General features: G+C 39.0%; 1 protein-coding gene across 13 annotated transcripts in view; it reads right to left on the bottom strand.

Moving 5' to 3' along the window:
• The window catches only part of ZBTB20 (zinc finger and BTB domain containing 20), an 825,027-nt gene that overhangs the window by 180,450 nt on the left and 621,556 nt on the right, over positions 1-23,021 (bottom strand). For 12 of the 13 annotated variants that reach the window (XM_082624273.1, XM_082624270.1, XM_082624272.1 and 9 more), the window contains one exon: positions 10,815-10,854. The gene's annotated coding sequence lies outside the window, so the exon portion shown is untranslated. Of the gene's footprint in view, positions 1-10,814; positions 10,855-18,413; positions 18,515-23,021 lie in introns of those variants that run through there. The other variant, XM_082624262.1, reaches the window with a different exon arrangement.

The following is a 23,021-nucleotide window of genomic DNA, read 5'->3' as shown; positions in this document are numbered from 1 at the left end:
ATCATTATTGTAACAAATGCAAGCCAAACTAAATGTATACTTTAGAAGTAAAAATTAGAATTTTAACCTTAGGGGAAAAAAGCTTAAACTCTGCAACAACTACTTAAAAATTCAAATATGAGTTTCATAGTCTTAGCAGATGAGTTTCATCTCTTAATAGGATGACCATTCTCTTGAATGGGTGGCATAACTGCCTGCCTCAAGTTTCCTCCAAGTTTGACAATTCAGGTGACACATTGTAGTTCTCACCTTAAAAGACTTTAAAGTATAAAAGCTCACATACTGGAAATAACCCAAATATCTATACCTAGGGCATCGTTAGGAAAATTCTGGGGATTTTATATGATAGAAAATTATTCAGACATTATGGTGGCATTTACAAAAAGTATGTAATTACACTGAGAAGCACTTGTTAGTAAAATAAAATAGGATACAACCCTATATATACAGTGTATGCTCAACTATGTTAAAATTCAGAGAAAAGACTAGAAGGTGATCTAAAAAATTGTTAATAATAGCTTTTTTCTGTTTAGTGGGGTTGTGGATGTTTTCTCCATACTCTATACCTTCTTAATATTTTACAATAAGTGTGAATTATAGAATCATGAAAGACGTAAACATTAAAAAAATACAGCTGCTTTGCTCAGCAGCTGCCAGATTTTACCCCAGATGTATCTGCAATTTAGTTTTGAGTCAAATGGTCCTAATGTCATTTCCTAAAGGGAATCTAGCAGAATGGAATGTGTTCAAATAAAGGAAAGCCGTCATTACCACCACCTCTTTGTAAGCCACCACTTTATAATGCTTAGGATAAATCTGAGTGAGGAATCCTACTGCTACTGGAATTAGGAATTTCCATATTCTTCAGGTCTTCTTCATATCTTGTCTTACATGACCAGAAGCTGGAATTTAGTTAGTCTATAGCACTCTGGAATGTCTCCAGGTCTGGAAGCTATGGTGTAGGCCACCATTAGGAATGGAGCCTCATCTACTCATTTCAAGTGGGAGTTCCCTTGAATGAAAAGGGTGAGCTGCTATATAAGGTCTTCCATAGATAATTAGCTTTCTTTTTCTTATTTTTTTCTTCTCTCATCTACCCACTCTTCTTCTCTCCATCCCTCTTTTAAATAAATCGCCTTTCTGTATAGTTAGAGGGAAGCTTTTAAAATTTAAAGAAAATTCACACGGTACCAATACCACACTTCAAGTAGATGATCTAATTGTTCCTAAATGACCGTATTTTAGCAAAATGATGATGGGAGAAATCAGAATTGTCAGTCATATTTGTATGATGCATATTAGAGGCAGACAGTAGATATTTTGTGAGAAAGCAAGAAAATAATTGGGTAATGCCAGGATGGGAGGAAGGAATGGGCAGAAGAAAGAAAAGTAATGACATGAGTTTCTATGTCTTTTGGTAAAGGTTATCTAATCACCTGTTCCTGGCCTTTTGGACTAGATAGCAGCCTTTAAACTTCACTAGACTGTTTTTTCTGTACTAAACACAGTGCCTGGCGCAATGTAGGTACTCACTAGATGCTTAGAGAACTGAACTGAGCCCTTTCACTGCCTTTTCATTCTGGCCTCTAGTAGAACCAAAACGAAGCTAAAAACTCTAATATCTTTTCATGTACATTAGGTAAAGCTCCATCCTAATTTGAGCTCAAGTGCACATCTCCTCTGAGCTTCCACCTTCATCACTGAACTGCTTCATCCCTGAACTGCTGGAGAAAATCACACAAGACAGACAGGTACCACATTAACCCACCAGGCTCACCTAGACCTTCCACACTGCCAAGGAGAATACTACTGTTTTTCTGGCTAACCTACTGTCCCATTTGTCCCAAGAACTACTTTAAACCTCTACTTTCCTCAAATCTCCTCCTCACTTATTCTTAGCAGGACCTTGCTCCCTAGGAGCCATCATTTGGGAAACCTCTCAACTTCTCAGTACCAAACCTACACATGGCTCGCATCTATCCCTACCGTTCCTTCTTTTTTCTTGTAACTATAGAAGAGATGTCCTTACTTCTCTCCTTCCACTTGTGCTCAGGATTCCATGTCTCTGTCCTTATCAGGAATCTTCCACCACCAAACATCCCATCCTCTTGTCTCTCCTATACACTGAATCTCTCCTCTCTACTGTATTCTCCTAAGCATATAAAGATGCCAGTATCTCCATTCCCCCCCCCAATTTTTGACCTCACTCCCCCATTCCAAACATATTATACTAGCTCATTTTCTTTTCCTTTACGTAAAACTTCTAAGACTGATCCACATTTGCTGTCTTTGTTTCTTCACTTCTTACGCTTTCCTCATCCTATGACGAATAAATTACTGCTTCTACCTCTTCAACAAACCATCTTTTGCTAAGGTCAACAATAATTCCAGATTAATATATTAAGTGATATATTTTTCAGTCCTTAACTTACTTGACTTCTCAGTGGTCGCTACTGACCACTCTCTTTGAAACACTTTCTTCTCTTGGCGTCTGTGCCAATGTTTTCTGATTTTCCTACTACCTCTTAGCTGTTCCTTCTGAGGATATTCACAGCCTCATTTTTCTCTACCAGCTGATTAAATATTAAGAGTTCTTCAAGTCCCAGTTGGGTCCTTCTTCTCAATCTAACCTTGCCCCTAGGCAATTATCATCCACGCCAACAGCTTCATTCGCCTTTGTTTTACTTCTGAATTCCAGTTGTATATATTCCTCTGCCTACTCAATATGATCACTTATCTCTATCAAAAGCATCTGACACTAGACATTTTAAAAACAGATCTTAGATCTTTTCTCCACCCCAGTTCTCCTCTGGTGTTTCATATAACCCTGAGTGGCACCATCCTCCATATTGTTTTACAAGCATAAAACCAGTAGTCATAGTTGCCACCTCTTTCTCCTTCATCTCCCACATCTAATCCATAAGAAAATCCTGTATATTTTGCTTCTGAATTATCTCTTGATTCCATTTATTATTCTTCCATTCCCTTTGTCACTACCCTAGTCTATATCTTGTCTGTCCTATTACAGCAGCCTCCTTACTTTTGCTCCTTCTAGACCATTTACCATAATGAAACTAGCTTGATCTTTTTCTTTAACTTTTAATCTCAAGATTATGGTAGTTTATCATGCAATTGTAAGAGATAATACAGAAAGATCTGGTATACCCTCTATCCCTCTATTATTGATATATTGGTCCAATATAATATCTTGTTTAACTATGGTACAATATCACAGTCAGGCAATTGACATTGGTACAATCCATCCACCTTATTCAGATTTCACTCATTTTGCATGCACTCATGTATGTGTGTGTATGTAGTTCTATGCTATTGTATCCTTATGTATAGATTTGCATGGTCACCACCACAGTCCAAATACAGTTACATCATAAGAATATTCTGGCCTATGCTTTTACAGCCACAGTCAGCTCCATCTCTCCCCCACTCCCTAATCTCTGATAACCACGAATCTGTTCTCCATCTTTATAATTTTCTCATTTCAAGGATCCTATATAAATGAAATTGGCTTTTTCACTCAATGTAACACCTTTGCTGTTAATCCAAGTTGTTGTACATACCAAGAGTTCATTACTTTTGAGTGCTGAGCAGTTCCATGATATGGTCTTACTACAGTTTAACCATTCACTCATTGAAGGACATCTGGGTTGTTTCCAGTTTGGGGCTATTATGAATATAGCTGCCATAAATTTTGATTTTTGTGTGGATATGTTTCCGCTTGTTTGGGATAAATGTACAAGAGTAGCATGATCTTTTTAGAATAAAAAATTGCTCATGCCACTTTCATTCTTAAATTTGCTTTTCTATTGCCCTGAGGCAAGTCCTTAATATGGCCGACAAAGATCCTGATATTATCAGGCACTGTATTATCTCTTCAGCTTCAACCTGGCTGCATTTCACCTCATTCTCTCTATTCTGCTACATTCAGGGCCTTCATTCATGCTGTCCCCTCAGCCTGGAAACCTCTTCCACCACCTAATCTCACTTTTTATTTTTCATCTTCAGATGTCAGCTCAATGTCACTTCCTCAGGGAAGCTTCTCCTGTACTTCCAGACTCACTTATTAAGTATTCCCCTCCTATATTTACTATTATTATTATTAAGCATTCCCCTCCTATATTTGTTCTTAGAAAACCTGGCATTTTTATGTCATAACAGAAAGCACAGTTTGCAATTATAAGTTCTTTCATGCGACGGTTTGGTTAATATCCGTCTTTCATCCCCCAAATTATAAACTCCAGTAGGGCAGAGACCATGTCTGTTTTGCTCATTATTATACTTTCAGCACTTAGTAGACATTTACTTTGTGTTTAATGAAATTCAGCCAAGGCTTTTAAGACAGATAGTCTTGGATTCAAGTTCTATTTCTATCACTTCCTAGGCATTCTTGGAAAAATTACTCAAACATACAAAATCTCCATTTTATCTTCAAAATTAGGATTATAACATCATCTATTTAATAAGAGTAGTTTAAAAGGTTAAATCATATAACCACTAAAGGTATATTGTCCAGTACCTAAAGAAAGGCAAGCACTCAACAAATGTTATTTCTTATTGTTATTACTAGTTTAACAAAAGATAAGAGTTTTTGTATTTTTTTCCCAACTAGGTTTTAGTCCATTATCTTCATTTCTTGCTTGTTCCTGGGATTCTGATTCTGGTAACTTTGAGAGTCTGAAAAGGATCCCTTAGTTTAGGTCTCCAATAATTCTATGACTACTGGTTTCAACCTCAGGTATGTCCCCTTAGACAGATGAGAGCCTTATTTGGCCTCTTGGCTCTGGTTCACATTTTCATCTTACTCAATATTGCCTTTTCTTGTTTTCCAGCCTGTGGATCTTAGGGTTTATAGGAATGCCTCTTCCCCACTCCCAGTTTCCATAGGGAAGTTTTCTAAACATATCTTGAGGCCTCATTCTTTATACTTCTCCATGGAGGAAAGTCATCATGTTGGTAAGACAGCCCTTGGTCCATATTTCTCAGTTAGGTGGAACTGATCTATCAAAGTTTATAAGTACAGGAATTTAGACTTTCTCCTTCCTTGACTACTTAGACTAGTGGGAGTTAGTGGCCTGGAAAAGTGTTGTTCTTATGCAGACCCAAATTTTCCCCTGGGAGGAAGGGAGTCAGTGAGCTCTTTTTACCTCTCATACTAAGTTACATCTGTCCACCCAGACTTTGGCAAAAATTTTGGTTCCTCAGCCATCAGTTCTTTTGTCTTATTTTCCAATGGGTTTAGAATTTGAGTGGGGAAGAACAGTGTTATTTATTGTACCCTTCAAAGATTCCCACACTTAGGTTTATGCTTTTGCTTGGAATACCATTCCTTTATTCTTCATCTTGTTTACATTCTAGCCATTTTTCAAGACCCAGCTAAATCGCATTTTACATGAAGTTTTCCAGGTCTCAAGGCTCTCTTTCATGAATGAAATCCTATAGTACTTATCGGAATGTCTCATTCCTTTTGGAATTGTTATTATTATTTGTTACGCATATGAACACTCAATAGTATGACTTCTTTTCCTAACTCAATTTTAAGTTTCTTAAGAGGAAGCAAGGGCAATGTCCTAGTTTATGTTTTAACTCTCCACGAAATATGATTCTTTGTATATAATAAGTACTTATAGCTTATGGGATGATTGTGTTTAAGTTTGGCCTACTAACCAGGCTTTGATTTGAAGGCCCAAGTTACAATTGATATGGCTTAGGGGCTGGATGGTTCCTGAAGGGTTAGGGTTAGGGTTAGTGGTGGCAGTGGCCTAAGAAAGAAAGGTTAATTTGAGTGTGTCCCTGAGATGTGTATCAGTGTTTTCATTTTAGTAATATACTCCCCCCACTTCCTTTATGGAAAGCATGGTCTAATGGGTAGAAAGGCTAAGAGAAATGCAAGCAGAGGGAGGTAATGCTCCTGGCTGTGGTAGACTGGTCTGCAGAAGTGTTTTGATTCTCTGAATTAGTCAAAAGATTGAAAAAATTAGCCACTACTACTACGGGAAAAAAAATGAGGAGGAAGGGTCCTGAAAATGGTATCTGAGCAATGAAAGACAGTGAATATTTTAAAGATCACTGAATTTAATTTATTCAACCTAAATGCATAAAAGTACAGGTGGGGACATTATTTATGCAGGTATATGCAAATCATTTTATAAAATAGGCAAAGCCCTTCTGCTTTTTATAAGTTGCCAAGGTGGTTCCTGATATTTTAAAAGCTATGCACCTTTAATGTAATTTCCTAAGAGTTGGAATCCCTCTGTCAGAATCATAGTCACTGTCAGAGCAAGTTTATTTTTTTTGTCTCCTCTGGGACATTGACAAGGCTCTCATAGCCATCACAAAAAGAGTGGTTTCCACAGCGATGTGACTGGAAAAAATCACTTGGAAATCACTGAGGAGCAAGTCACAATGTTCAAAGCAGAGAACATAGGCTTTGAAAACATGAACCCATCTGACCTCTTGAATTTAGAACAGTGAATTCCTGAGCTCTGAAACATGGGGCCCGGCTGTGCATGCCATATTGGTGCTATAAGACTGGCAGTAGGTTGGCTGTGGCATGGTCTATTTCAAACTCCTTCACAGTGCCCAGTGTTGCATGTTCCCAGATGACATTTGGTTGGCAGAAGCCGGGCCTCCAAAGCTGGCAGTCTGGAATGCAGCCCACTGTGTTTTGACAAACACATAATTGACCATCTGATCACCAGCCTACGTTCTGCACTCAGGTCACTGAAGGGACCTGGGCTTTCAATAGGTCTCTACTCCTTATCTTGTTCATCTCCTCAAACTTTTCTCCAGAAAGTAATACAGAGAAGACTTAAACACACCCACAGACATCCTCTCATTTGCAAAAGAGAACATGGTACACGCAACATAAGCTGTTGAAAATTTCCTTTAAATTGTCCTGGCAGCCCAAAGTGAACAAGAGAAAAGCACACTTATGGTGAACTCTAATTCAGAAAGAAGGAACAAATATACTGCATTGTATCAATACCCAGCTGTGCATAAGTTGCAGTTCAGCTCAATGGCTTGGAACTTCTCCTCAGAAAAGGGCAGCAGTGGGAAAATGGTAGGAAACTGGGGCAATGATTGACTTTAGGGGGATATTATTAAGAAATGGTTTCATTTTCAGGTGAAAGAAGAGAAAAGCGGGACACTGGAAATGTCCTCTCCTTTTCTGCCTGCCACTCCCCCAAGGCCACTATGGGAGAGAGAGACACACATCTCTGGAGAGCAGTAGGTCAGACTCAAGTTGAGGTTTCTGGTGAAGGTCCCATAAAGGTGTATTTTGGCCTGAAATTTGGCCCCAAACAACATGTCAACCTTTCTCCTAGAAGGCAAGGATTATGCACGGGGCCAAGCCAGGCTGTCATTAGGCAAGTGTCAATGTCTGTGTCAGCATTACCGAACGGCCCCTCCCCTCCACTCCCAGCCCCACTGCACAGTTCAGGTCCTTGGTTTTCATCTATGATCTGGTCTCCCTTTTCTCAGTCACCAGACTGCTTTTCTTCTAAAACATAAATCTACTTAAAATCCTTCAAAGCCTCCCCAAGCCTGTTGTTTCCAGTCCAAACTTCTTTGCTCGGCATACAAGGCCCTCGTGATTTGCCTCCCGCCCACTTTCCAGCCTCACCTCCTTTGAAAGGATCCCCTTTCAATCACCAAGCTCTAGCTACGAACTAGGGATGTGGCTGCTGCGCAGATACCTCCTGACTTTCCTCTGGCTTTTTTTCTGATTATGATTCCCTTTTGCTTTCCCCTCCTCCCATCCACCTGGTAAACTGCAATTCACTCTTTAGACTTTCAGGTCCAGCTTGGGCACCTCCCACATACAGGCGGCTGCTCCTTTCTTCTCTCTTTTTTTTTTTTTTTTTTTTTTTTTTTTTTTTCGGTACGCGGGCCTCTCACTGTTGTGGCCTCTCCCGTTGCGGAGCACAGGCTCCGGACGCGCAGGCTCAGCGGCCATGGCTCACGGGCCCAGCCACTCTGCAGCACGTGGGATCCTCCCGGACTGGCGCACGAACCCGTGTCCCCTGCATCGGCAGGCAGACTCTCAACCACTGCGCCACCAGGGAAGCCCGGGTGCTCCTTTCTTTTTCCCCTCACTACATCTTGTATATACCTCCATTCCAGTGCCTATCACATGGCATGGCCTTTATTTACTATATATCTCCCCTACTGGACTGTGAGATTTTTAATAATGGGGAGCATTTCTTATTTATATAGAAGTTTTAGGAACTGAGCATAGTGACCAGCTTTCCATAAATGTTTGTTGACTGAAAACTGAATGAAGAGCTGTGCATGATAATCAATCAAAACCTAAGCCAAGCAGTAGTATTAGCTTCTAGAAGCAGGGTAGGGGCCTACTAGCAATCTAATAAAGGCAGAAGACCCCAGCAGTAAGGCACTTTAGATGGTTATTACAGGGTGAAAGGAAGAGTGAGGGATAGAGGGTGTGATGGAGGAATGTCTTGTTAACAGAGAATGTAGGCAGTTAATTTTCAGCCTTTTCAACATTTAGTTTTCAATATGGAAAGGTGTTGTTCTGCGAATGAACCTTAGTACGAACTGTAGAGGTCTACCTTTTAAGAACCTAGTTTCTCAAACAGGGTGAGTCTGTGCTATCTGCTTCAAGGCAGCATGGCAGGTTATAGAGGGCTCCTCTTTGCTCTGCTAAAGATTAATGGGATGAAACACTTTTGGGGGAACATCTGGAAGCTATTCAGCTCCTATTGAAATCTGTGTCAAATCCAGACTGGGACTTTGGACTAAATGCAGTGCCGAGGAGAAAAAAAGTTGAACAGGCAGAATGCTGCACCTGTCTGGAGGAGGCCATTAAAGAGGCACTAGGAACTAGAAGCACTGGGGAGATAATGTTTTGATCTGTCCCCAAGGAACTTTTCTTCTCCCTTTGATGGGCACCTGAGGCACCACCTCTGGAGCCATCAGCTGTGTCTGTGGGGCACTTGAGGACAGCAGGACTGTCATAGGCCCTGTCACCTTTGAAATAAAGGCAGTCTCAGGATTTGGAACAATCTAAGCAAGCATGAAGCCTGGCCTGGGGGGTGGGAAAAGGTTAGTGGCTATGTGGATAGGCTATTAGCCCATTCAGGTCATTTGCTCAGCCTCCTCACTGGTTAAAAACTTGGATCTCTCTAGAAGCTGTGAGATTGATGGTTGATATAGCATAGAATCAGCTTCACATTTTCCTATGAGCCAGAGACAGCCTTTCAATTACGTTTTTTATCTCAAAGGTCTCCCCTCGATTTCTAATCTGTGACCCAGGTCTCCAGGCTGCTGCACTGCTTATGTCTGAGGCTTGCCCTCCAGTGCTGACGTCATAATAGCTGAGCCGTGCGGGCAGAAGTGCACGGTGCTGATTCATCCCTGGTGATGTGAGGATTAATGCCTTGTCTAACACAGAGCTATTATGTGAACTGTTTTTACACAAAAGAACTGCAACAAAAATGATTTGCCAGTCAGAGGACTAGAAATATGCAGTGCTAGGTAACTGGAGTCGGGATGCAGAGACGTAAAGTGGTAACCACAAGCATGCACGCTGACACCCTCCGAAGCACTGACAGACCCACTCTATCAACACCAAGAATGAGGAATAACAAGACTTGTCAGGGGCAGAGAGGACCCACCCCTGCTGTATAAATGCATTACACACAGCACCAGTCTCTGGGGAGTTTAATCAATCTCCTTTCTCTGTCAAATAAATGTCACTTTAGACTTTAGCCTTAGCATCCTTTGGAGGATTCTGCTCCCTTACATATATTTGCAACTAGCTTCTAGGAACGTGAGTGGAAGCCACACGCAAGCAAAAGAGCCATGGGAACCTCCTTTCTGTGCAAATGATTGCAACACAAGAAATACCTCAGAGTGTGAAGGAGTCGGTGAAGACAGTATGCTGTGAATAAGGGACAGTGTTCACCAGAGAGTGAGAAGCAGCTGGAAGGATGCTGATAATATTTATCACGTGAGGTAACTGCCACTACCTGTAGCATCTCTTGGGTGGTGTCTCAGGTAGTGACTTTGATTATTTGGGTTCGTGTCCCCAGAATCTCTTTCAAGCAGCTCAAGGTGAAATTTATCCAAACCAACTCAGCGCAGCCTGATTTGGGCTTTAAATTATAAATGTTCTCTCTTTTCATCTGAAATCAAGTTGTTGGTTTTTTTTTTTCTCCCCAAATGACTTTCCATCTTTTCTAAAAAAAGAATGGTACCTTCTATAAACCTCCTGGCACATGATTTCTCTCTCTCTCTTTTCTTTTTCTGGACTTTACTATTTCACACACAATTTTAGCCTAAATAACTAAAGTTTTGTACCTCAGTCTTGTACCTCCTGTAAAAGGATATTAGAAATTTTGTCCAAAAAATGAAAGCTCTGATCTAGAAGTTGAAATTAAAAACTATTGGGCCTAGGGATGGGTGTATAACTGAAGAATAAATAATTGTCCATTGATTGACAGTGGAGCAAAAGCCCAACTGTGGCTGGTGTCTGGCTGGAGAATGTAAGCTGTAGTTTACAAGAGCAGTGACTTTTGCAAACAGCAGCCGTGGCTGAGTCAAAGGAAGTCTTCATAGAAGTCCAGTGCCTTGGGCTGCTGGTCTTTTCAGCCCCCTCATGATGGCAACTACTACTACCACCAACAGCATTGACTCCAAACACAAAAGAAGCTAATACGCACTGAAGAAGCACTGGAAACCACAACAATGTCAACTGGAGAACATGCCAATAAAGACCCAAATTTCCCAAATCTGGTGCTTTTTTGAAAAGTAAAAAAACCACTTTTACTTACATAAAGAGAAGGGGCAGGCCACAGAATGACGGTCAAGGAACTGAAAATCAAAGAGAAAACAAGGAATTAAAAATAAACCCAGTGATACTGTGGAGAGAAGGAAAGCAAATCTAAGTTTAGACAGGACTAATTGCTCCTAAAGCATGAGCAGTAAGAGCCCATTTTGTCACCTGGAGCCCAAGAAAGAGGAGATTCAGCCTCATAAAATTTCCAAAGGTGTGACCTGCTGCTATCTGACCAATACAGAAGGAGTGCCAACCTCTTCCTTTGTCAACTTCATTCTGATCGAAATCATATGAGCATTATCTAGAGCTGTGCTGTTCAATACAGTAGCCACTAGCCACATCTACCTATTTAAATTTAAAATATTTAAAATTTTAGTTCCTCAGTCTACTAGTCACATTCCCAGTGCTCCACAGCCACCTGTGGCTAGTGGCTGTCTTACAGATAGAACGTTTCTATCATTGCATAAATATCTATTGGGCAGTACTGATGAGAATAGATAAAAGCTTTATTATGTAGTGCATGACAGATCTTAGCTAATTTTGACGAAGATGAGTGAAACTGATAAACTTTGCTTCTTTTAAGGGTAGATTTAGTATGTTTAATGCCCAGAAGATACTCTGGGCAAATTCAAAGCCTCCATGTATTGTCAATTGTTAGCTGAGGACTGCTACTGCCTTGTCTACCCTGTCTCACCAGCCTAAGAGTGTCCCCTCTGACAAAATGATTTTAAACGAAAGCATTTGTCCCCCAAAATGCATTTCTAATAATGAAAACTTCAGGTTTGGGGGGAGTTGACCTTAACAGTTTCTCATTCTATATTTCAAGTCTGATAATTCTCCTTTGTAATCTTCAACACACAAGCCAAATTAGCGATTATGGAACTGGCCTGTTTGCCACTGTTTTGATAGCTTTTCTTACAGAAGAATAAAACTGAAGTAACAGAAGATCCAAGAGAAATTAATAAACCAAACAAGGATGCTGAGAAGACAAAGCAGGTCTCCCTACCCCACCCAACTCAAATATGTCAAGGACTTAACATACACTGATTGAATTCTTGTCTCTCTGACACCATGATTTTAACCACTTCACATATGGCCTTCAGAAATATGAAAAACAAACTGTATTAAAAGAAATCAAGTAGAAGGACCTGACTAAAGCATAGAATAGGGCTAAAGTAGAAAACTGGCAATTAGAGACTTCACTTCTCAGCAAGTTTTCTGGGAAAATGCCCCATCATAGAGTTTCCTCCAAAGAAAAAGTTTTTCCTTTTATGGACAAGGTGAAACCCTGTTCCATGAACATGCAGGAGTGAAGTATGGTGTTCCCCTCTTTGGATAAGAAGAGTTAAGATGAAAACCTGCAGCCTGGACCATAATGTACGCCAACACAAGAGAGGCTGGAGGTCTCTGATGTTTTTAAATTGTTTCACAAAATCGATGAGCTTAATGAAAATTTTAAGCAAGATAATTAACTTATGTATGATTCATTGAAAGTACACACAAACTTGAAATACGTACATAAAAAAAAAAAAAAGACCAACTAGTCTCAACGACTTTAAAGCACTAAGTTTTGCTACATTCTAGTCCCTTCCACAAGCTAGGATCCTAGACCACTTCACTGGTGCATTTTTAAAAGCTTATTCCTTCCTTCCTTTCTTCTTTTCTTCCTTCCTTCCTTCCCGCTCTCCTCCCTTTTTTCCCTCCTTCCTCCAACCTTTTTGAGCTTGCTTTCTTTCCCAACCCTTGAGAAAATGGAGAAAAATATGATTAGTGGTTATCTATGCAATATGCTCACTTATTTTTCTGTTGCATGTTATAAACCCAGTAAGTCTCAATAATAATTATGCTCTTTGTGAACTATACTTAGTAGTTATGCTCTTATATCTAAGAGCATAACTTTCTTTTCTAGGAAAGGAGTATTTATTCATAAAAGTTAATCAAAGTTAAATTTTTGATGTGATCAAAAGAGATCGATGTAAACTGTATCCAGATTGATTAATACATCCAAGGTCTGGAATGAAAAGCTATCTTTCCTGGATGTCAAATGACACACAGCCTGTCAATGACAGGAATCCAAGATGGAGAGAAAAATCACAGTGTGTATGTCACAGTCTAAGACAAATTAAAGCCAAGTTAAATTGAAGATTTTATTGGATATAATTGTTGTCTTTATGTATTAATGAAAAACAATACTATCTGTCCCAAATTTAATACTAAGGCTAAAAATTTAATCTCAGAGTTCTTATACAATTTATAAACATTCATAAATGTCAAAAGGCCCCGTTTCTTGATTGAATTACAATCTGCTATGCAATTTTGAAAATATGTATTAATCTACATGGGTTTATTTTTGTTCAGTTCAAATTGTTATTTTATTGATATGTGCCCTTTCTGCCTAAGTGATATTCACCTTGTATGTCTGTAAATTGTTTTCATCTGAAATGCAAAGAATTATCTATAATAGTTTTGCATAATCTTAAAAACATTTTCATTAAGGATGCTGGGTTCAAAGCACAAATATCTAGCCAAGAATATAGAACTATAAAGCCCAAAATGAATCAAGACCTTAAAACCTGGTGGGGGAGGCAAGAGCAGAGAGGGGGAGAAGGGGTGATTTGTAGTGAAGTCTAGTTTTAGTTTTGTGATTTCTGAGTAGAAATTATTATATAGTATCAATCTCCAAGGAACTAAAAGTATTATTAACTGTAACTTAAAGATTAGTCCATTCTGATTTCCATTTATGTTCTACGGCAACGGTTCCCAACATTTGAGGTGATACAGATCCCTGTGAGAATTTCTCTTCCCAGAAATTCTTCAAAAACACCAAGTTTCAAGCATCTCCCAAACTCCATGAAGGTCTTCCAAGAATTTCAGGTTAGTAACCATTGGTCTAAGGGGAGAGGGGAGAAAATGCTCTTTCAGTCCCCCTACTCATCACCTCTAGGATGTTTTAACAAGTCGCTATGAAGTTAAAGCCAGGAGTAAATGAAATGTATAGAAAATGGATCTCTACATGGGTGAGTGTGTGTCACCAGAGACACACAGACTCCTTTACAGGACTTCCAGACTCTGACTTTCCAAGTCCCTTATAACTTTTTTTTTTTAAAATGTCCATAGAGCCTTAGGAACAATGAGGCAGAGGAATAGTGAGGAGAGAAATGATAATAAGAGTTACTATTCACTGAGTACTTTCTGTGGTTCCAGGCATCTTAAGTAAATGTTTCTTAAATTTGAATATGGGTATACCCAGGGAGGTGGAGCAGTATGACAAGAGTGTGCAAAGCCACAAAATAAATAATAAAGACACGGCTGTCTCTTTAGAGGGTCAGTTGTCTTTGTGACTAAGTAATTTAAACTCTTATTTGTATATGTGCTCATTTATCCAATAACTATATCTTGGGCATTATAGAAAAAAAGAACAGATCCTGTTCTCTTCCTCATGGAACTTCCAGTTTAGTGAAACAAACAAGGATAAATTGAGGGGTAGAATGCAAAATGTGTACGTATTTTTTAGGGTGAAACCTGAGACCTCACTGAAAAGTCTCATTTGCAGCAGACTGTTTCAGGTGATGTCCAGGCACCCTGAATATTGGATGCTCACCTTAGCTTGATGATCACCTCCCTGGAAGAGTTTGAAAAGCAGCATTAACAGTATATCATTTAATCCTGACTACAAGAGTAAATACTATTACTTCCACTTTACCAGAGGAAGAAGGGAGATTTGAGACATTAGGAAACTTATCCTAAATCAGACAGCTGCTGGGATCTGAATAAGTCTGTACCATTCTGAGGTCTACATATTTATAACCCTTAAGTTCCAGTACCTCTAGGTGTTTCCCACTTTATGTTTGCCCTTGAAGTCTGGCCTCATTAAGAATTTTGTAGGCTAGTAGTTTAAGTTTCTCCCTTGGAAGGAGACAGTTTTGGCTTGATTTGCATTCTAAATATTTCAGGGTGGTAAGGGAAAGCTACTATTGTACCCATTTTTTGGTGCAGAAGCTGAGACACTTGACAGCTGAGGTACCTGGCTGGGTTAAAAAAGGAGTCTGGGCTGTCAGTCTCTCGTTCCTCTTGACTAACTCCAAGCCTAGGCAATGGTACTGTCCAAGGGCTTTTCTGCACGTGGGATTCACACTGGCTGATAAAGAGTGAGAGAAACTTTGCTAAGGGAAAATAATAGTGCAATAAAAAAATGGAAAATAAGTAATCATAACTCACTCACAACAACTGGTTACTTTTAGCATTGTGAATAGAAAAGGGAAAGCTTATTCATCACAAATGAATCAGAAAATTAGAATGTGTCACAGCATTGATGACAGAGCTGAGGAATTCAGATGAACTGAAGTTCAACGCTTATCCTTCTATCTGAAGAGGGTAAATGATGTGACAACAGGACAGAAAAGACCTCTTAGACATGCCTTTAATCCATCCAATTTTTTTTTCAACTACTTTCTCTAGCAGTTAGGTGGGTTTATATCTTTGTTTTCTATGGGTAGAGATAACATTTTAACATCCTTTTAACGTTCTAGAAGTATTGTGTTAATTAATTCTTATGTGGGAGTCATTCCAAATAGTAGGATGAAGATTTTTACCTTACTGATTTTCCTAATACCTTTCTGGCTTCCAGTGTTTTCAAAGGATGAGGCCCTATTGGGTTTTTAGATTCATATGTCTCAGAATATGTGCCAGCTTCATAGGTTCCTGTCAATTGATATTCCATCTTCACTCTGGATACATGATTTCCTTTATCTGACAGATTCAAGAAATTTTATGCTAGATATAATGACATTTCATGCACCCTGAATTTGGAGGTTTTTATTTCTCTATTTTCTACCTGGCAAAAGATTTATAAGTTAAAGTCAGATGGAAGGCTTATTCAGATGTGCATACAAAACATGCTCAATTTCCCATTAGGTACTTTGGGGTCTCCTGCAAGTTTCTTGAAGTGTCTTCATTCCTTTGGTCAGTCTTAAGGAGACTGACTATAAATGCCATAGATGGTCATTTATATCTTGGGGTCTGCTTTTCAAGACCATCTTGAGAAGAACAGCAGGGAAATCACAATGATGCTTTACCTTTCCTTAATATGCTATGATAACACAGAATGATGTCTGTCTTCAAAAACTGAGATGATGAAATCATGATCAATAAAAAGAGAGAATTCAAAAACTAAAGTTCAGCAATTAGGTATGGGATTGTTTCTGAGCCTGAGACGTTGCTGAGATACAACTTGACACTCTACCCCATCCCATACAAATCCTCTTGAGTCTTCCTGATTCTCACAGGTATAAAGCCTGAGAAATAAAAATGAAGTAAAAGCAGTAAGCCTGGGAGGGGTGGCAGGGTAGGGTGGGAGGTAGTATCAGGAACTGAATTTGTTTAATATATTTAGGATGATTTCTTACAGCTCCTAAAACAGACTTAATTCGATGGCATGATGACATTCAGGAGCTCTCTACAATCTTATTCCGAACAACTTTCCTTCCTTTCAAACTCCTAAAGTTATAGCTTTACATGTTCCAAATGGATTGGTGTACAAGACCTTTTATTATAGTACATTAATATCTTTTAGGGGATGCTGAAAAGGTCTGGTATTGTTATCATGTGGTCCAATCAAGTAGAAACACTTGGTCATAATGCTGCTCACAGCTTACTATTAATGCCATTTGGTACAAAAAAGTTGTGCCTATTATAGGACAAACTCATCCCAAGACTCCTTGGTATATAAACACAGAAAGTAATATGTTAGTGGTACAGAGGGCTTTGGAATAAATATGGGCACAGCAGGAGGAAGAAACATCCAGATCAGTGTGAACAGAAGGCTGTCTTTACTCAAATGGTTCCCTTGAATTTTTTTTAATACAAAGGGAAAAATTATAACACAAAATTTATATCAAAAGATAAAAATTAAGCAGGTACTTTCACCCAATGGTCTGTTAGATACTAAACCAAGAGGACAACGTGGGCACAGCCTGTGTTTTAAAGACTTGATAAAAGCTTTCCATAATACAGATTGGAAAATGTTACTTTTGTCCTTGTCACCACCAACTATTTGCTTAAGAGCAATCTAAGATCTTTCACGATCTGGCCCCAATCCACCTCTCTTGTTTTTTCTCCACCACCGCTTCCTTACGTACTGTAACAGGCTATTTGTTCTCCCTAAACATGCTTAGGACACCTCTGTCCCGGAGCCTTTGCTAACAGTTCACACTAGAATTTCCCAAGCCTAGAACAGTGTCCTAAACACAGCATGACACTCCAATGTTTGTTGAATAAATGCTGTCCATCTATTTTAGGAGACAAAGATGATAGAAAAAAGTTGTTAAATCAGTAAACAAATAGCACCAGAGAGAGGGCAAGGAAAAGTTAATTTTAGTGCATTTTAGAGTGGGGGGCAAAATGAGCCTTTAAGATTAAGAAAACTGATGCTCTTTATTCTTGGGTCTAGCCAATGCTATGAGTCAGTTACTTTTTTGGGAACAAGTTTCAACCTCAAGGTTAAATGAACACAAATGCTCTGTCCATCAGCATATAATGAAAAAGCTGTGGCTATTTCCACATCGGCACAGTGAAATTAAAATATGCAGTGCCTTTCTCAGGGGCATCATGTATGACAGAACTTTTTAAAATAGTCCCCTTTGCCACTCTTGTACAGAAAGAGCTATAGAGATAAAATTAAATGTTTAAAAAACTGGAATAATTTCGCTTAAGAAAGAAAGAGCTGAGGTGTATCTTCATAGTTTTCTGACTAGAAGAGGAGTTGTTATAAAGAGAATAATGATGGGTATTTTTGTCCTAGGGTGAAATGACATTAAACTGTCCAGTGAAGAATTTAAGTTAAGACTTAAGGATGAACATCTTAAATGTACAAGTGGTAAATAATCAAATAGATTGTTCAGAGCTGTTATGAAATTTCTATCTTCACAGTTATTTAAAAGTAGGAAAGATCCTCATCTATTTCGGATGGAATAAATACAGCTCTGCCTCCAGTCAGGAGGGTGAATTCAATACTTCCCTAGTCTTGTTTTGCTCTATATGACTACAAAATCCTATAACATGCTGACTCCCCAAATTGTACAGAATCACAACACAGTTGAGTAAAATACATTTTATGGTTAGAAGAGGATAAGGTAACACAGAAAGTCTGTAAGTTACTAAATTCAAAATAGTTTATATAGTGCTTATGTATTGATTCAATTTGCCAAGTGTATATTAACTACTTAAATAGAATTGAGCAAAAATATACTTGAATCTACTATGGTTTTAACATAATGGTTAGCTACAGTAAAACATTCTAACAATTAATTCTTTCACATCCAAGAAATTTAGCTGAATATTTCATAAACCTGTTATGAATATGCATTTAAATTCAATATCCAATTTTTCTTTAAAGTTAGAAAAAAGACTAGAAAATAATGTAAGAATTCACTGTTATTATTCCCAGGACTATCTTCAAAGACATCAGGAGAACCAGTGAACAAATACTTTTAAATGGCCAAAATGGGCTCCATATGACTAAGAATGTAAATCTGATGACAGACTCAGGGAAAGCTCTAACAGGGGTGGCAAGTTCCTGGCTTTCTTATCTATTTACCTTGCAGCTTTGGAGCTCAGCAGAAGTGTCCATTACATACAGCACACAGGATTAGATGAACAGTTCCAATGACCTTGTCTGAACCAAATTCATTTAAAGCAGTTTGCCACATTTCTTAAATAGAAGATGAGCCCTTTCTATCTATGGCCCAGATTTGGACTGGATCACTGAACTATTGCCCAACTCTTATAAGCAAAGCAGTAACATGTACCAATCAACAGGCAGCCCATAGCAGAAGCATCAGGAAGGTCAAAATACACACACATAAGAAATTGGCAGTACATTATAGAAGAAAGCTATTTCTAAAGATGGACTTTGGCTACTAAAGCCTTTGAGTGTTATTCAACCTTTGTTAGGAAAAAAAAATCAGTCCCCATGTAACTTGTAAAGATCTCCTTTAAAAAAAGAGATTGAGACAGAGAAATGTAGTTTTATTTTGCAAACCATTATTTTCATAAGGACACAAATCAAAGATAAACTACGCCAATTTCTTCATAGCTGACTTTTTATAGGATATTATTCTAGTCTTCACTAATGACTTCTGGAGGTTGGTTATTGCTGTGATCAGAAGCTGGGAGGATAGAGGTCTAAGACCTTTCAAGAGAAACATTTTGTTCACTATCAGTACAGAAAATAAAGCCAGCATTAAGCTGACTTTGACCACCTAACTAGGATAATGATTGGTACATGTAGCCATTGCTTATGCTGTTTCGAATGTCAAGAATGAATTGAGGGGCTTCCCTGGTGGCGCAGTGGTTGAGAGTCCGCCTGCCGATGCAGGGGACATGGGTTCGTGCCCCGGTCCGGGAAGATCCCACATGCCGTGGAGCGGCTGGGCCCGTGAGCCATGGCCGCTGAGCCTGCGCTCCGCAACGGGAGAGGCCACGACAGTGAGAGGCCCGTGTACCGCAAAAAAAAAAAAAAAAAAAAAAAAAAGGAAACAAAAAAGAATGAATTGAGCACACGGGGAGGGGGAAGGGTAAGCTGGGATGAAGTGAGAGAGTAGCAATGACATATGTACACTCCCAAATGTAAAATAGATAGCTAGTGGGAAGCAGTTGCATGGCACAGGGAGATCAACTCGGTGCTTTGTGACCACCTAGAGGGGTGGGATATGGAGGGTGGGAGAGAGACACAAGAGGGAGGGGATATGGGGATATATGTATACATACAGCTGATTCACTTTGTTATACAGCAGAAACTAACACAACACTGTAAAGCAATTTTACTCCAATAAAGAGGTTAAAAAAAAAATGAATGAACTGAACAGCAAAGGTGTCAAGCTAACTAACCAGCAACTGGAATTTTGAAAGCCTGTGGTACAATAAACTGATAATGTCGTTGTTAGAATTCATAAAACTTACTCCTGGCTCCCTCCCTCCATCCCTTCCTATTTCTACATCCACATCCCTATCATCAGGCAGTTGAAGAAAAAGAAACAAATGTGACCTGGACTGCCTCTTTGGGGACACACTCAGTCAGCTCTCCAACCTCCTCAGCCCCAACCTGCTCTCAGTTATCTGAAAAGTTAGTAATTTAACTGCTTTTAATACTTCTTCTTAGGGCAACTGTCATTTTCTTATCTGTCTCTACAAGGTCCAAATTCAGGTTTTTCCAAGGTAATGAAGGAGGTATTTGGTGATTATGTGTTTGTGTGTGTGGTGATGGTGGTGGAGGTGGATTCTGCTCTGGACTCTACAGATTGTTCAGCTTTACTTCCCAAGGGCATCACCTGATTCCCCATCTCAAGAAGCAATATTGCCTATAGTTTAACTGCAAATAAAGATACATACATATACACGCATATACCATATATATGTGTGTGTATATATATATTTCCTTTTGGAAGTTATAAACATTGTGGGACTTTCTGTCTATATACTCTGTGAAGTGTTCCTACTGATGTCAGAGTAATTTAGGCAGAAACATAAGAAAACATAAACGGTTTGCTCTGAAACTTTACAAACATGTTCTTTGTTAGTGATTTCCTCGTGGTTAATCTCCATTGGTTCCTGGCTCTTGGGAGCATGTGCTCAAGGAGACTTTTTCACAGTATCTTTCTGCCTCAGACAACCCTCTGGGTGAAATTTACTTCTAAATACCTGAATTCTTGTATTCACTTATTAATGACCTAGGAATTGAGGATGTTTCCTGTCTGCTCTTTCACCTTCCACTTCATGAAAGGATTAGATTGTAAACAACCTAGAGGAATCTTTCAGGCCAAACCCTGGCTGAGCTGATCTCAGCAGGCAGAGAACCCCTGGCAGCCTGTGAAACACAATTATGAAAACAGAAAGAATTCACCCATATTTTCAGGAAGAAATTGTGTTGTTTCCAAGATGAGACCTAGAAAATAAGGCACATTAAAAGAAACTGAGCAAGACATGAATTTAAAGAGTCAGCAGAGGTAAATTTCAGAAAGTGCCCAATTTGCCAGAGCTCTCCTCAAGCCACAGGTTCATTTTCAGGATCTGACAGTGGCCTGCCCAGATATTTCAAGTGAGGTCCACTCGTCCCTGACAAAAGGGAGTGAGTATTTCTCACCTCCAAAGGCAATCAATTTGTGCCACGGAGTCTGAAGGTTCATGGCTTTCTTTTATTTTTAGAAGTCTGTACATGTGTGGTTCCTCTGTATGAGTTGGTCCTAAGGAAGTGATCCACCCACAACTCTACAGAGCAAATTAACCCCATACTGAGCTTTTTTTTTTTTTTTTCCCCTCATTTCACACACCTACCCGATGTTTTAAATGACCCAGCAGTAGCATGATCAGATGATTTTTTTTTCTTCTCAGTGAGGAAAGCTTGGTGGTGGGAGAGCTGGGACATATCTGCTCTAATTCAAAACAGAAGTGTGGCCCTAAAACATTACCAAATAACATTTTATCAGCAGTGCAGAAATGCTCAAAAATGCTTGAATGAAACCCTTTCATGCTATTTATCCAACTTACTGAAGTTTCTATTTTAAATAACAAATAATACATAATAAATACTGAGGTAGAGAAGTTTGAGCTATATCCAGAAAATTTTTAAAAATCCCATTTTACTGGTAAAAAATGAAAGAGGCCCATAGCCTCCTTCCTCATCTTTAACAGCTTCAAGAGAAGGGCCAATGAGAAGAACGACACAACCCATCCTTTTTCCATTTCAAGGAATAGGCTCATGTTTTTCCAGATTTATTTTTGCCAAAGTGAATGTCTTGAAAACTCTAAGATGATCGCTGTTTTCTAACTTTTCAAAAAAGAAAAGAAAAAAGTGAACATGATGATGGTGGGTGATTTAATGGAATCAGCTTGTCAACATGATGAAACTGAAAAAGCTTTTACAGAATATGTCCACATGCTAAAATAAAAAATCTTTAACATAATGTATATAGTGTAGCGTGATTTTTGTTATGGCAAAAGAAGGGAATATCATTAATTTAGACAGTAAGTGTAAGGTTCTGCTAAAAACTCCACGGATAAATCATAGAAATACATCTTGGCCAGACAAATGGAGCCAGACAAGTTCTAGTTCTTTCAGAAGCTATCAAAAGAGCCATCAGATTTTAAGTCTGTCATCTCTGGTATGTGATAAGAAAAATTCTGAGCTATTTCCCTCAGTTATACTAGAATACAGCTTCAAAATGTTAACGATTTATATATAAATGGACAAGAAAATGACCTCTCCTGAATGTCCCATTTTAGGCAAACTATCAGACCTCTCTCATTCTCAAAAGTAAGTGTGGCAAATTGGCTCATTTTGGTAGGACTTGGCCATAGAACATGCACGTCTTGTGTGAACTTTCAACCTCTCTTTCTTTTGCAGAGTGATTTATGCACACACTATTTGATGCCCAGGAGTTCTGTAATTCTTAGCACAGTAGTCAGTAAGTACAAGGGAAAACATATCACATTTAAAATTCACGTTTGAAGTGTCTTAAATCCTATGCTTTTGAACTGAAGGCCTTATGAAAGTTCTAAAACACATTCACTACTTCCCCCTAAGCGTCTTATAGGTGTGGCTGCCAACTGAAAGCGTTAGGTTGGTAAAACTGGTTCAATAGGCAAAAAAGAGGGTCCAAATGAGACAGTGCTTTTATTTACACTGGTTGGAAATTTTATATTTGATTTATAGCCCAAATCAAGCTCTTACATCTGTGCCTCCAGCCTTTGGCTGGAACTGCTTCATCCGGTCATCCTATAGTAGGATTGTTGTTATGGTTTCAAAGACTCCTGCCCATCACTGATGCTAAGGGATTCTAAAGGACTTAACCATAGTCTGCGAGCCCCAATCCCTCACGACCTCTCTAATCTCATTTCTCATCACTTGCATGCACAATTGGTCCAACTGCAATAGAATATGGCTACCTAAGTGGAACAAGAACAGGAATGTGAATGAGGATTGAAATGAATAAATTAAAAACAATCAGTGACTCTATGCCCTTGTGAAAATTCAACTCTCTCATTGGAGAGACACCTGTGTTTGTAACTGAGACTAAGAAAGTGTATGAACTTTCCTTGAGAATTGGTTAGATAAGGGAGAACGTGCAAAGCATTGTCCAGATGGCGGCATGCATTTATTCATTAATTTAACAGAAGTTTTTTCAGAGTCTACTATTAATTACTCTGC

This window comes from Mesoplodon mirus (genome assembly GCF_964341445.2).
Source record: "Mesoplodon mirus genome assembly, chromosome: 6".
NCBI lineage: Eukaryota > Metazoa > Chordata > Mammalia > Artiodactyla > Ziphiidae > Mesoplodon > Mesoplodon mirus.
The sequence above is the reverse complement of the archived record's forward strand: the minus strand, read 5'-3'. Positions and strand labels throughout refer to the sequence as shown.